The sequence below is a fragment of the Sardina pilchardus genome, chromosome 9 (assembly GCF_963854185.1).
Source record: "Sardina pilchardus chromosome 9, fSarPil1.1, whole genome shotgun sequence".
Lineage (NCBI taxonomy): Eukaryota > Metazoa > Chordata > Actinopteri > Clupeiformes > Clupeidae > Sardina > Sardina pilchardus.
In genome coordinates, this window is record NC_085002.1 from 28,154,385 (window position 1) to 28,167,051 (window position 12,667).

Here is a 12,667-nt window from a genome sequence, read left to right on the forward strand (position 1 = left end):
AGCCTATTTATTGTCTTTGTGTATGACTATTCATGTTGCGATGAGAGCTAATTAAGCACAATGTATTAGCAATTTAACATTATTGACACAGCATGTGTCCCCTCTAACCCTACTGCTGAATGTGTCAATTGTGGGTGAGACGCAGTATTTAATGCCTTTGAAGTTTTGTCATGTCAAATTTCCTTTATCGAGAGAGGATTACATAATGCTATTAGTAGCCATTTGTGAGTCAATCGAATTTTGAGATCAACATGCCATTTCTTTCCCCCCTAGACACAAACGCAGACATATTGCCACTGTAATTCAATTTAGTCGCTCATATTTGAGGCTGTGACTCTCTCGTAGCTGAGCTCGTGGCTAAGCCTGGGGTACTGAACCGAGAGAGAGAGAGATGGCCGTGGCTGCATCTCAAAGGTGGCAGGCGAGGGAAAGGGAAGCGGAGGCACAACATGTTATGTTTGCCTCATTCAGTCAGCAGTTAAGCCGATTACCAGTCTTGCCCACACGGCAGGAGGCCATCTGAATCCCACGCCGAGCCAAGACAGGACCACAAATATATTTGCCTCGTGGGCCTCAGCTGAAGGCAGGCCATGTTTTGTGAGTGCCTGTCTGACCCGTAATAGTTACATGATCTGGGGTCCACGGGCTTTTGGAAATGTGTCTCTTTTTAAAAAACGGCCGCCCATACAACAGGATTAGAGTAACATGAATCATTAGGAGAAAGCAGCAAAATGAACTTTGTATCATTACTGGGTTGTTTTGGAAGATATTTATTGGAACCGTGTCTTTGAAAACCCTTTTCTTAGCCTTACATCCTTATGCCAACATTTATTTTGTGTCAAAAGTCTGTCCATTTTAATATGTTCCACCAGGCATCATATGCTCTGTAAGAGGTTATCTTATTTTCCAGTATAGAGTATATCCACTCTTTTCCTGATACCAAACACTGGAACGAACACACAAGAATGAAGATGAAAGGCTGCAGGTAGTAAAAATACATACTAAAAGCCCAGGAAGTGTTTCCTTTGAAACTGACTTTTATGGCTATATCTGTCACTGGCCCACACAGCTGTGACTGGAGGGGGTGCAATCGGGGAACATTCAAAATGCTCTAAGCCTGGACATGAATGATAACATGAAAACACTGAAAACTGAAGCATTATTATTGCACTATGCTTTTATTCAATTTGTGTAGTTTAACATACTGTACAGTAGCTGCATATGGCACTTATATATACTCTCTTGAAAATGTGTTATATTCTCTTAAAAATGAAAAGTATTTCAATTGGAACGTCTCTATTTGAGCTGATACCCAGTACTATTCCTGTTCTAATTTGAGGGGACAATCGTCTCTCATTAGATCACTACAGTACATTCAGTTCCTATCGAACAGACTGGTTAGTGACTATGCCTAACCATCAATGGGAAGCAAACAATTGCCAATTTCATGGACAGCTACATGGGGTAGCCTACATTCTATTCCGATCAGGTACTCTCAAGCGCTTTAGAATCTTTGATCAGAATACTTGTTGCCTATGTTTCCTTGCGAAGGTACACAGGCAAGTACATGGGTGTTCAGTCGGAATAGGAATAGAGTACACCACCTCTATCATTCCGATCAAAATTCTGATCGGATCAGGCGTATTTATTCCGAATAAGGTGTTTATATGAGAATTGTATTCTGATTGAGCTGTTATTCCAATTTTAATCTGTTAAAAGTGTCTTGTATTGGCTAAAGTGGATTGTGGCACCAACCTATCCTAGATGATCAACACATTGTGGAATAGTTGAGCTCAAATATTGACAACATTGACCATAACACTAAGGAGTTACCCTGGAAATCCAGAGTTCTCGTGAAAGTACAATTTGAATTGTGTCCGCAAGATACTCTTGTAATGAACAATGATGCACGTGTCTTTTACCCCATGCTTGGTGCCGCCCCTCGAGTTGGGCCATTTTAATTTTTTGTGGCCAGACCCTTAATCTGAAAGATTCCAGGGTTTGGTTTACTACTACCAGGCTACTAAGGAGTAGGCCTAGTAGTAAGGTCTAAATTTGGTAAGACACCCATCCAGGTGGCATCCAGGCTTTCCAGGCGTCATAAGCTAATGACATGTCTTCAAAATTCTATAACCAAGCTGACATTTAGTTAAAAAAAGAAAACTAATTTCTGCACTGGCTTGAATAATTAATCTCTCTATCTCTACATCACATCAATAATGTTTTTATCTCACTGTAGCCAGCAGGTGTTCAACTAAACACAATCCATATTTAGCTACCTCATCATCAGTATATGCCACAAAGGCACATTTATCTCTTTGAGAAAACTGGTTAAAAGTTGCCAGCAGTGATACTATTTTCTATTCCTTTTGGTATTTCACTTTCCACCCACTCAAGCTGCGGGTTATTTTTAAACCAAGGACCTCCAATCAGAAAAATGAATACACAATGTATTGCTTACTGCAGTGCACCACTATGGGTGACTAAAGTGTACACCTGACTGGTCTGTATCAATGCACTGACCTTATTGTAATGAGCATATTCTTAACAGTCTGACATATAAAACACCATTAAGCAATCTAAAGACCATGTCCTTATCCACCACTCCCATTAGTGTCCTATTCAACTTCAGTCAACTGTGCACATAATCAATTTCTGCATTTGGAGGTTGAGTTTTGTTTGCGCTTGAAAGACTTCTCTACACAGAGACACTGCCTGCCTTCACTTGCAGGCGCACGTTTTGGCATAAATTGGTATGCTAGTCTTCTGTCCCTTTAATGGCGTCCACTGCCTTTAGCACTGGAAGGAGAAATAATTATCTAAGTCAGGAGATAATGAGCTATTTAAGAATTACTGACAGCTTTTCTACTGATCCCTGTCTCATATTTTCGAATGCCACACCACAATAGGAATGCCCGGCCAGTTACACCATGCTATATCAAAATCAAGACCCTGTGTAAGTATGACATACAAGGTTATGAGGTTTTTACAGTTTCACTATACCGAATCACACATTCAGATAAGGCGAAAACTGGGCTGTTTTTTGTGACAGTTTTGTAATTTTGTTATTAAAAAAAACAAACAAATAGTGGAGAACTGCCAGCACATTGCCCTTGAAAAAGGCACTCAACCCAACCTAGTTGTGCTGGAGAGACTGGCCCTTGTAAAACTTGACATAAGTCGCTTTGATAAAAGCCGTAGCCGTATGAATAAGTATGAATGGCCAAAAACTGCTGCACCTATTGAGAGTCATGGGGACACCACACAAAAGACTTTCTCTGAGACCTGCAAGAACTAATTTAGACCAAAACAAAGGAGGGAACAAAATCGACATGAAAGGCTGTAAATCAAATGAGTTTAAATTGAGAAGAAATGCAGAGTTCATCCCTAAACATTTCTCAGCTCCCACACACTTTCCTATCACTCCCTCCCCTTCCTATCAAGATTATCTTTGGCTCAAAATAGCCCATAATGCTCCACTGTTTATACACACAACCCATGAAGAAGATACACAACATTTTGAACTTCGAGAGGTTTTATGGACTGCATAATTGCATTTTCTCTGGAAGTTCCCCTGCTCACCACACACAGGCACGCACACACACACACACACATCCCACCCCACACTCTCTCTCTCACACACACACTCACACACACACACACACACACACACACACACACACACACAGACGAAGATGAATATGGCCGGTGAATCATACCTGACACACCATTTGTCTTTAGGCAGGTCATCAAACAGCAACAACTCAACATTTCAGATATGAGGGAGAGTGAAATGCAGCTTTCATTCCTCTTCTCAAGGTTCACTTTTCCGTACGAGGAGATGGATGTAGAACAAAATGAAACCACGGACAGAGAGACACACGGTCAGAGATAAGGGGATTCCATTAGGAGCATGCGCATGCCAAGACCCACACACCCTTGTGACCAATTAACATGCCATACACATGTAACACGCACAGGTCAAAGACAAATATGTGATTAGACATCAAGAGCTGTATTTATGTTTCTGATCTCGCTTTAATATCTCCCAATTAATGTGCTAACAGCGGCAAGTGCTTATTTATCAGATGCTCGTGGACAACTGTTAAATCCATGGCATGCCTCAAGACATCCACTTAAAACTTAAGTATGTTGTTAAGCAGTGCATTTCTTGCTGTAGGCCTACATCTAAATTGCCTCCTTATCGCAGTCTTTTATTTAAAAGCTGAATTCATTATTCACTGTGTCTTTTTGTGGGCAAAGCTTTGTCCTCCCTTGAAAACAACATGAAAAGGTGTCATTCTAGCGCACAGGTAGTTTTATTTGGGTAATCCCTTATGAGTGGCTGCACTGCTGCATGTGCGCCCGCCGCACAACTTGTTTTCTGGTGTCACTGTGACAGATGACCTCTCCGTAATTGTTCATCTGTTATAGACGAGGGCACCCCATCCTTCACACACACACACACACACACACGCACGCACGCACGCACACACACACACATACACACACCACCACTTCAACCCCTGCCTTCACCCCACCACCCTCTGGTCATGGGCACAACATTAATCTGTGATCACATCAACAAGACCACATCTGACACTAACACCATTATTGGTGCTGGTGAGAGGGACATTGTGGGACAACAGATAGACTGAATTGGAACAAACAACATTCAATTTGGCACGCTGCTTCAACTTTTTCCCTCCTTGAAAATGTGCCCTCAGTCTTGGTATGGACAAAACTTAATAAATATAAGGATGGCTAAACACATTGAAGACATGGCCTCTGGCCAGATGATGAGGTATGTATGTCCAGTGTTACAGTTACCTTGCAGTTACCCAGCTATAGACTTCCATATGAAGTATTTCAGTATGTTATGATCATTAACAAAATACTGTATCTATCATAATGCTTCTCACTTACAGTAAAGGCATCCAATGTAGTGTCAGGGATTTTGGCAACTCTAGAGTTCCCCCCAGAGTCATGAAATATTTATATTTTACATCGCCATTGTAAATACTGTACTTCTTGAGGCCTTCCCCCTGGACACAGTACATGTATTTGTTTTGGAGCCAAAGGTACAGTAGGCTGGGCAAAACCCTGCCCGATCAGTCGGCCCTGCAGCTCAGGCTGGAAACCTGCTTCCTGCTTCCTGTCCACATCTTCTATTCTGGTTCCAATCACAAACTAGCTTATCCAAAAAGGTGCACTCGAATCATTAGTGTGATTGGTTGAAAGACTATCCAAAAGCGTACAGAGTCATTTGAACTGTGCCTTTGATCACGCCTCTTGTGTAGTAAAAATAAAGCACAGACTCCCCAGACTAATCTTAAAAGATTGATCTTAGCATGGCGATAGCCAGACAAAGCCAAAGGACTAGCGGCAGGCAAACAATTATTTCCAAAGGCGGTAATGATTTACGATTCAGCCAAATTGCATGGCTGGTTTTCTGCCTGTGAAGCACCTATGGTACAGATGGTACAGGTTGAGAATGCACATTTCCTTGCCGCACATCGGGAATACCGCAGGTGCGGGATTTGTAATTAAAACTGCAACCGCAAGGGGGCAACATAAGATCGCCCTAATAACATGCGGGTTCGGCTCATGCCGGAAAACCATGAAAAAACCCCGAAGACACCGCTCTGGTGACCATCGGAGAAAAGAGACATGACGCTCGGCATCTCAGATCGCAGTTGCAGAGTTTTCGAGCTGGTCAATGGAGAGGGAGAGAAATGCTTATTACCTTCTTTCAATGAATCAGCAGTGTCTGCTCAACTTACCACGGATATAATTCATAAGTCACAAAAACGAATGCAATGTTTAGGACAGTTTGCCATTAGCTAAATGGGGGTGCCTTTGTTTGCTAGCCAAAAAGTAATGTTAGCTGTGATAGTAAAAAGATGCTGGCTTGAAGATCAGCATTTTGAGCTTGATCAAAAAGATGCCACAGCGGAACACATGAATCTTCATGCCTCAGATCTACGACAGACACTTTTAATGTGCCACGGCTTACAGTGATGTACAGAGTCTGAAAAGGAAGGTTTCTTACGACTCTGGCAAATGGCTACTTAGAATTGCTTAATGGAGCAGACGGTTCCCTCAGCACCACAGGCCTCATATAGCAGGGCAATACACTATATGGTTGCACAAAACACCAGCAGCAATATCATTGTTTTCATGGATTGAAGGTCAGGTATTTTGAGAAGGTCAGTGGTGTATTGTGGCTGTTGTACATTTATAGGGATTTACAGCCAGTTTGTAACTTATTATTCCAACTGATTTAGAATGCTGCATGTATCTTCCCTGACCCTTGCCAAAACCATTCTGCTTTAAGCCAAAATGTCTAACTCCCGTAAGACACTTTAATGCTGTGCTAGGTAAGCGCTCATTGCTTCTTACTACACGTACACATAAGCGACAAGGGTGCACAGTGGAAAATCAATAAAAGGAATAAATTAACTTGATATGGTTGGAATGTTTTGAATCCTAGCATTTTGCTGAAGTGGTTTTGACAGCTTAAGCTGATAGACTGCTATCCACAAGACAAAACCCTGGTCCCTCTCCATCCCCTAGCTATACTCCCTTTGAGGCAACATGTACTGTTCTGTGGTGTATACTGAACATGATTTCGACAATATCCACAGGCCGACAGCAACAACACTGCATCCTGTTGTGCCTCAGTCACAACAACACACTTACAACAATGTTCCGGTTCTCCAAGTCAATAATGCATGGCTCAGGGTTAATAATTGATTTTGTGTGTTATATAATTGTTGTTCTCCACAGTATTGCATTATTCAGCCCGTGGGGGAGTGGAGTGTGATGGGGGAGAGACGACCTGTCTACAATCTTGGCATGTCGCTGTCATGTATCCTTCACAACACACACACACACACACACACACACACACACACACACACACACACACACACACACACACATACACACACAGGCAGGGGAGTTGAGGAGCACGGGGAGTGGTAGGGACCACAGACAAAACTGTCTGGGCGATGTGAACAGGCTGCCGCTGTCTGTCTGCAGTTTCACTGAGTCACAGCGCCACTCCACAGCTTCAGTCTGAGCCAGTGCTGTAGGCTAGTCTAGTGTGCTTTAGTGGGCATACTGTGATATTGCTTAGTAGTGCTCAGGGTGGCAAGTGGGTGAGTGTTGCTTTATAGGACAAGAGTGTGTTTTTTTCCCATATCCTGTAATTGCCAAATCTTGTTTGCGGAAAATATCTTTCAATTCTTTTCAATATCTTTCTCAAAATCTATGTCAAATATATGTTAATACATAACCTTGGGTATTTTAAGTCATTTTTCGTCGTATATTTTTGAACAGGTTTACTTTGTAGACTTATGTATCACGTAGACTAGACCATTGGTCTGTTCCACTCTGCGCTGTCTATAGCCCAGTGATCTCAAAGTCTCAGCCCGCATGGCGGTTTCGTGTGGCCCCTTGGTTGATTTACTGGAAAATTCTTATGACTTTTGTGATTCGGTCTGTACATCAATTTAGCATTTTTTCTCATTAGCCCAGAAAATGAATGTATTTTAGAAACTAAGCACCAGTCTTAAATACAGAATGTCTGATCGACTGGTGGAATGTTTTGAGCGCCATAAATCTAGTTGATGATATTCTTTTACCTGACAAAAACACAAAGGTAAGCTAATGTGAAGCTGCAATGTGGTACTGTATATACAGTAAGCTTTATAAAATGGCCACCTGACAAGTCATGAGACTCTGTATACTGTATAGGTTTACTGTGTGACACATGCATGTTTAGTTTTTAGAAAAATAATTAGTATAAGTATAAGAGTATAAGAGTCCCTTTTTTTTATCTGAGCTTGTTTGTAGTATTTTGTGTTCACAGCAGCACTCGTATCACAATTTACTGTGATATAGGCTTTCAAGTGGTACTTACACGAGAGCATTATTTGAGTAATCCATTCTACCATTTACTTCCACTGACCCATATTTGAATCTCACTCATGTTCATACAGATATATCACTCCTACAAGTGCTGTGTGCAGGGTGCCAGGGGAGATATTATGAGCCATAAGTGAAAGACTTTAGCGCTACGACTATGATGTTTGTTTTAGCTCAGAGAGGAAGTCAAATGGCCACCCTTGAGAAATGATGAGTCATATCCCAGCCACAAGACACACACACACACACACACACACACACACACACACACACACGCACACAGGCTCCCTGATGAAGGATGCCTAATTTATCCGAGCCCTATCCCCATCCTCCAGAGAGCACTCTGAAGGGGTTTTTTCTGCTCCTCGCCCTCCCTATGTGCCACTCCAGTGGGACTCTACGCAAACAAATCAAATCACATGTGCCGTGTTGCCAGCTGAATAATTTAGTACGTCATATCTCTGCATCTTGGGCAGGTCACTGGGGTGACTCAGATCTGTGATAACAGAGCCACACATTGGCTACCTGGGGGGAGCTTAAAAAAAAGCAAAGCCATATGCCACGGTGGCTACAGAATCTCCATAATTCACTCAAATCTCCAGTTCCTCCTTGCAGTCTCTCTCTCTCTTTTGTTATCATGGTGCAGCCAGTTTGGCTTTCAGAGCCTTTTTTGCAAGGGCTGCTTTGCTTTGGCAGGAGCGAAGCTGTGATCTGTGCCGTCGGTTGTGAAGCTGCTAAGCCTGGCAGCCATGACGGTGCTAATGACCGCTAATGGTTGGCGATGGCAGCAGTGGCATTACAGCAAGCATATTTCACAAGTGCCTCCGTCCTCTGCTCTGTTTTTGTTTGTTTTGAGTTTTTTTTGTTTTTGTTTTTTTTGAGGCAGGCAATAGAGCAGTCTGGGGACTGATGGGATTCGGTCTGACTGCTGTCAGGTCTTTAGCAGTTTAGCCCTTGGCTGTGCTTAACCTCCTCACAGGCTGTCTGAACCACCTGTGCTCCAGCCACTCACAACACACAGCACCCCACACACACACACACACACACACACACACACCCATGACACGGGGGCTGCGTGGACGATCATCTGTGTGTCATATCCTGTCTGAGCCACTGTCCATCACTACGGGGGCTTCAGACACAAGCATATGGTGTTTATTTATTGGGGGAGGGAACGGGGGGCTTGAGGGGTGAAAAGAAGACAGGCATACGATAGCTGGAGGGTGGTGTGTGTGTGTGTGTGGGGGGGGGGGGGGTGTATGAGTAGCAGTGTGCTGCTGACTGTCTTGCCGTTGGACCTTGTTTTTCATGGGAGTGCTTCGCTGTATAATGTCAAGTGGGTCCTGAGCCGCGCTAGCGACACTTGTGCTAAGCCGCTGTTTAATAAATGTGACACACGTGGAGTTGTGATATGGATTAGAATTGAAATTTCCCCCGGCCCTACAGTATGCTGCAGTACACATCAGAGCAGTACACGTTGGTGCAGAGCACACAGCAGTGTTTCCCACCACCATTCTGCCTGTCACAACCTAAGCCACAGTGTGAGGATCTGCTATAGTAGGGAGGCAACCGCTTTCAGAAAGTGTATTTATGCAAACATGTAGAGAGTGCGTTCATGCAAGACTCTTGATTCTTGAGCTCTGCACAAAGCAGAGGATACACACACACACACACACACTGAAGATCAGACACAGCATGCATGAAAATGAGCACATTGTTACTTTTCAGTCATATGGTGAAACCTCACCTCCATCAGATTTGGACAGGTTGACGGCCAGTCTCTGTCCATGATGCTCTGCAACGCAGACTGATTGCTCTGCAGATAAAGATGACTTACAGTATACTCCATCTCATCAAGAAGTGTGCTAAAGATCACTTGCACTGTATGCCATTCAGTGGATATACAGTATACTGTACATCTTTCCATTAGCACTATATGATGGTGATATGGTCAGCAGTGACAATACCAATATTGAAGTCAAGTTAATGGAAATTCACACATGCTTTAACCACTACTGTCATGATTGTTATCATCACATTTGTGTCATATTATCATCATTATTTGTAAACATGCACCAAGAGTGCCAGTTCAACCGTTCAACTGCATGGGTTAAGTTGTCTCTCTGGATCAGAAATGGTTTAGTTGCATTTCAGAACGAAGCGTAACTGAATGGGTTAAGTTGTCTCTCTGGATCAGAAATGTTTTAGTTGCATTTCAGGAACGAAGCGTAACCGAATGGGTTAAGTTGTCTCTCTGGATCAGAAATGTTTTAGTTGCATTTCAGGAATGAAGCGTAACTGAACCGTATGTCTCTCGCTCTCTTCGTTTTTTCACAGGCTCCATTAATCCGAGCTTAAGCCCTTTTTGAGATCTCCAAAAACTGTTAAAGCCTGAACGGCTCAGCCTTCTGTATTTCTCTGTTTGGAAGGCTAATGTGTATGTGTGTGTGTGTGTGTGTGTGTGTGTGTGTACAAGTGTAGTGTAAATACATGTGTGTGTGTGTGTGTGTGTGTGAGAGAGAGAGAGAGAGAGAGAGAGTGTGTGTGTGTGTGTGTGTGTGTGAGAGAGAGAGAGAGAGAGTGAGAGTGTGTGTGTGTGTGTGTGTGTGTGTGTGTGTGTGTGTGTGTGTGTGTGTGTGTGCTAATGCCACAGTAAAAGACATAAAACAAACCCATAAAACCATGCTTCTCTAAAGAATTGAATATAGATATACGACTGGGCAAAAGCCAGACCATTTAAGATTAATTCCTTCGTTCTTATCCATGTTGGATTGTGGGAATGATGTTATAATTTGGCAATATGCAAAGGGTGTATGTGAATAAACACACACAGCATGCAAGCACAGGCATGCACACACGCACACACAATCATCTGCATTTTAATCCAAAAGAGGGATCCTCTTATATCATATTTCACTTTGGTATTAATGGGCCAGTGTTTGGTGATGACAACCTTTGTGATAAATGCTCTGTCAGAACTGCTTTGGTGTTTCTGTATAACGGCAAGCATCTCTCCCACCCCATGGCCAATATAGAACTGCATTCAGGAGAAAGCTGTTTGGGGACCAAACATGGCCACATTCATCAAGTTTGGGTTTTACAGTGTGGGAGAGTGAGAGAGCACAAACAAGCGCCATCTTTGAAGGACACAGCTGAAAACGGTCAGAGAGATGAATTCCTATTTGTATGTGTGGTTTTACTTCATCTGTCAAGAAAACAAACTTCATACCTGGATAAGACAGAAGTCTGTCAAGAAAACAAACTTCTGAGGGAGAGCAAGTTGAAACGGCTCTGTGTCAGAGCATGAAATGCTGACTGCTACTGCCAGAAGTAGTTTTACAGGTAGGCATTATGTTTTCCAAAAATAAAAGTGCTGATTGGCCTATTCAAAAGTCGGTTATATCATATGCATCTCTAATGCACGTTTCTGTGATGATCACCACTGTATTTTTAGCCAATGTTAAAGTGAACAACACACAGAGGATGGAACATGGCTACTTTAGATCACCACAGGCCATTAGAAGCCCTCTTAAGCTTGTTGCAAAATACGTTCTCTGTTACATTATGGAGAGTATGCCATGTCAGCATGGACAATGAAACAATCATGTATTGATTTAGGTCACCTGCCTTGTTTGACCTTTTTAATATCTTTGTTTCAGACTGCCAATACTGATTCCACTTTGTCATTTAGGGATGGACCAAGGAATGTCAAGGTTAAAAGAGGAACTGGAGAAGAAAGGAGTTTTCACATAGATCTCCGCTTCACGAGTACTATCGGTCTGACACAGAACAAAACCTTTTTACCTACAGTATAGCTCGAGTTGCTACAACCAGCAGCTAACGCGGCCAGGCAGGTACAGCGCTACACTCTGGGGGCGTGTACATGGGGGCTCACGGACATACAAAATACCGTAAGGGGCAACATGGTTTCTTATTTGAGTAATTTGGATTGATCATAGAAGCTAAACAGTTATTACAGGTACTCTATGTAGATGTGGTTTTGGTAGCAGCTCTGTAGGTGAGATAGCAGGTTCTTGATGACGGTAGCTGAAAAGAACCAAAGCAATGGGGCTGCTGAAATAGTAGAATAGTGTTCTGCAGCTTTTACAGCGGTCACACTGTGTTTTGGTTGCCCTGATGCCTGATGTTGTATGTACAATGATAGACTCGTGACTGATGTTGATTAGTGGAGTCATTGGCTTTGGTCAATTTACTCTCAGCCGCCACAGGTCTGGTGCGCTGGCCTTGGAGGGCATCTGTGTACAAGGCGTGTGAAGAGACGTCGGCCCATGTCGGTCTGGAAGACTGAAGGTGATGATTGTAGAGGCAAATTGCGCAACAGTAAGTGTCCAAGGCATCACTACTGTATGTTGAGCATAATTGATTATTATGCATTATGAGCCATGGTGAATCTGTAATACACCCACTTGTCTTTCAAAGTTAAGCTGAGTCTTTAAATGGAACATTACCTTTGGCATGTTGCTGACTTCAGGGCCCCTGACCGCTGTGATTTATTCAAGGATACAGTCACAATGTTCAGGTGTCAATTCTCTTTCAGGAGCCAATAGTCTCTTAAAACTTTGAACAGCGCCAGTGGCTCACAAAGAGCGAGATGCCATTTGAACTTTCAAAGTCTGACAGGAAGAAATCCGCCACTGTTCAGAATGGTGGAGCCGTTGCATCAGAAGTAGGCTGTTGGAATTCATAACTGCGCTCGCCCATTTGTGTGGCTGGG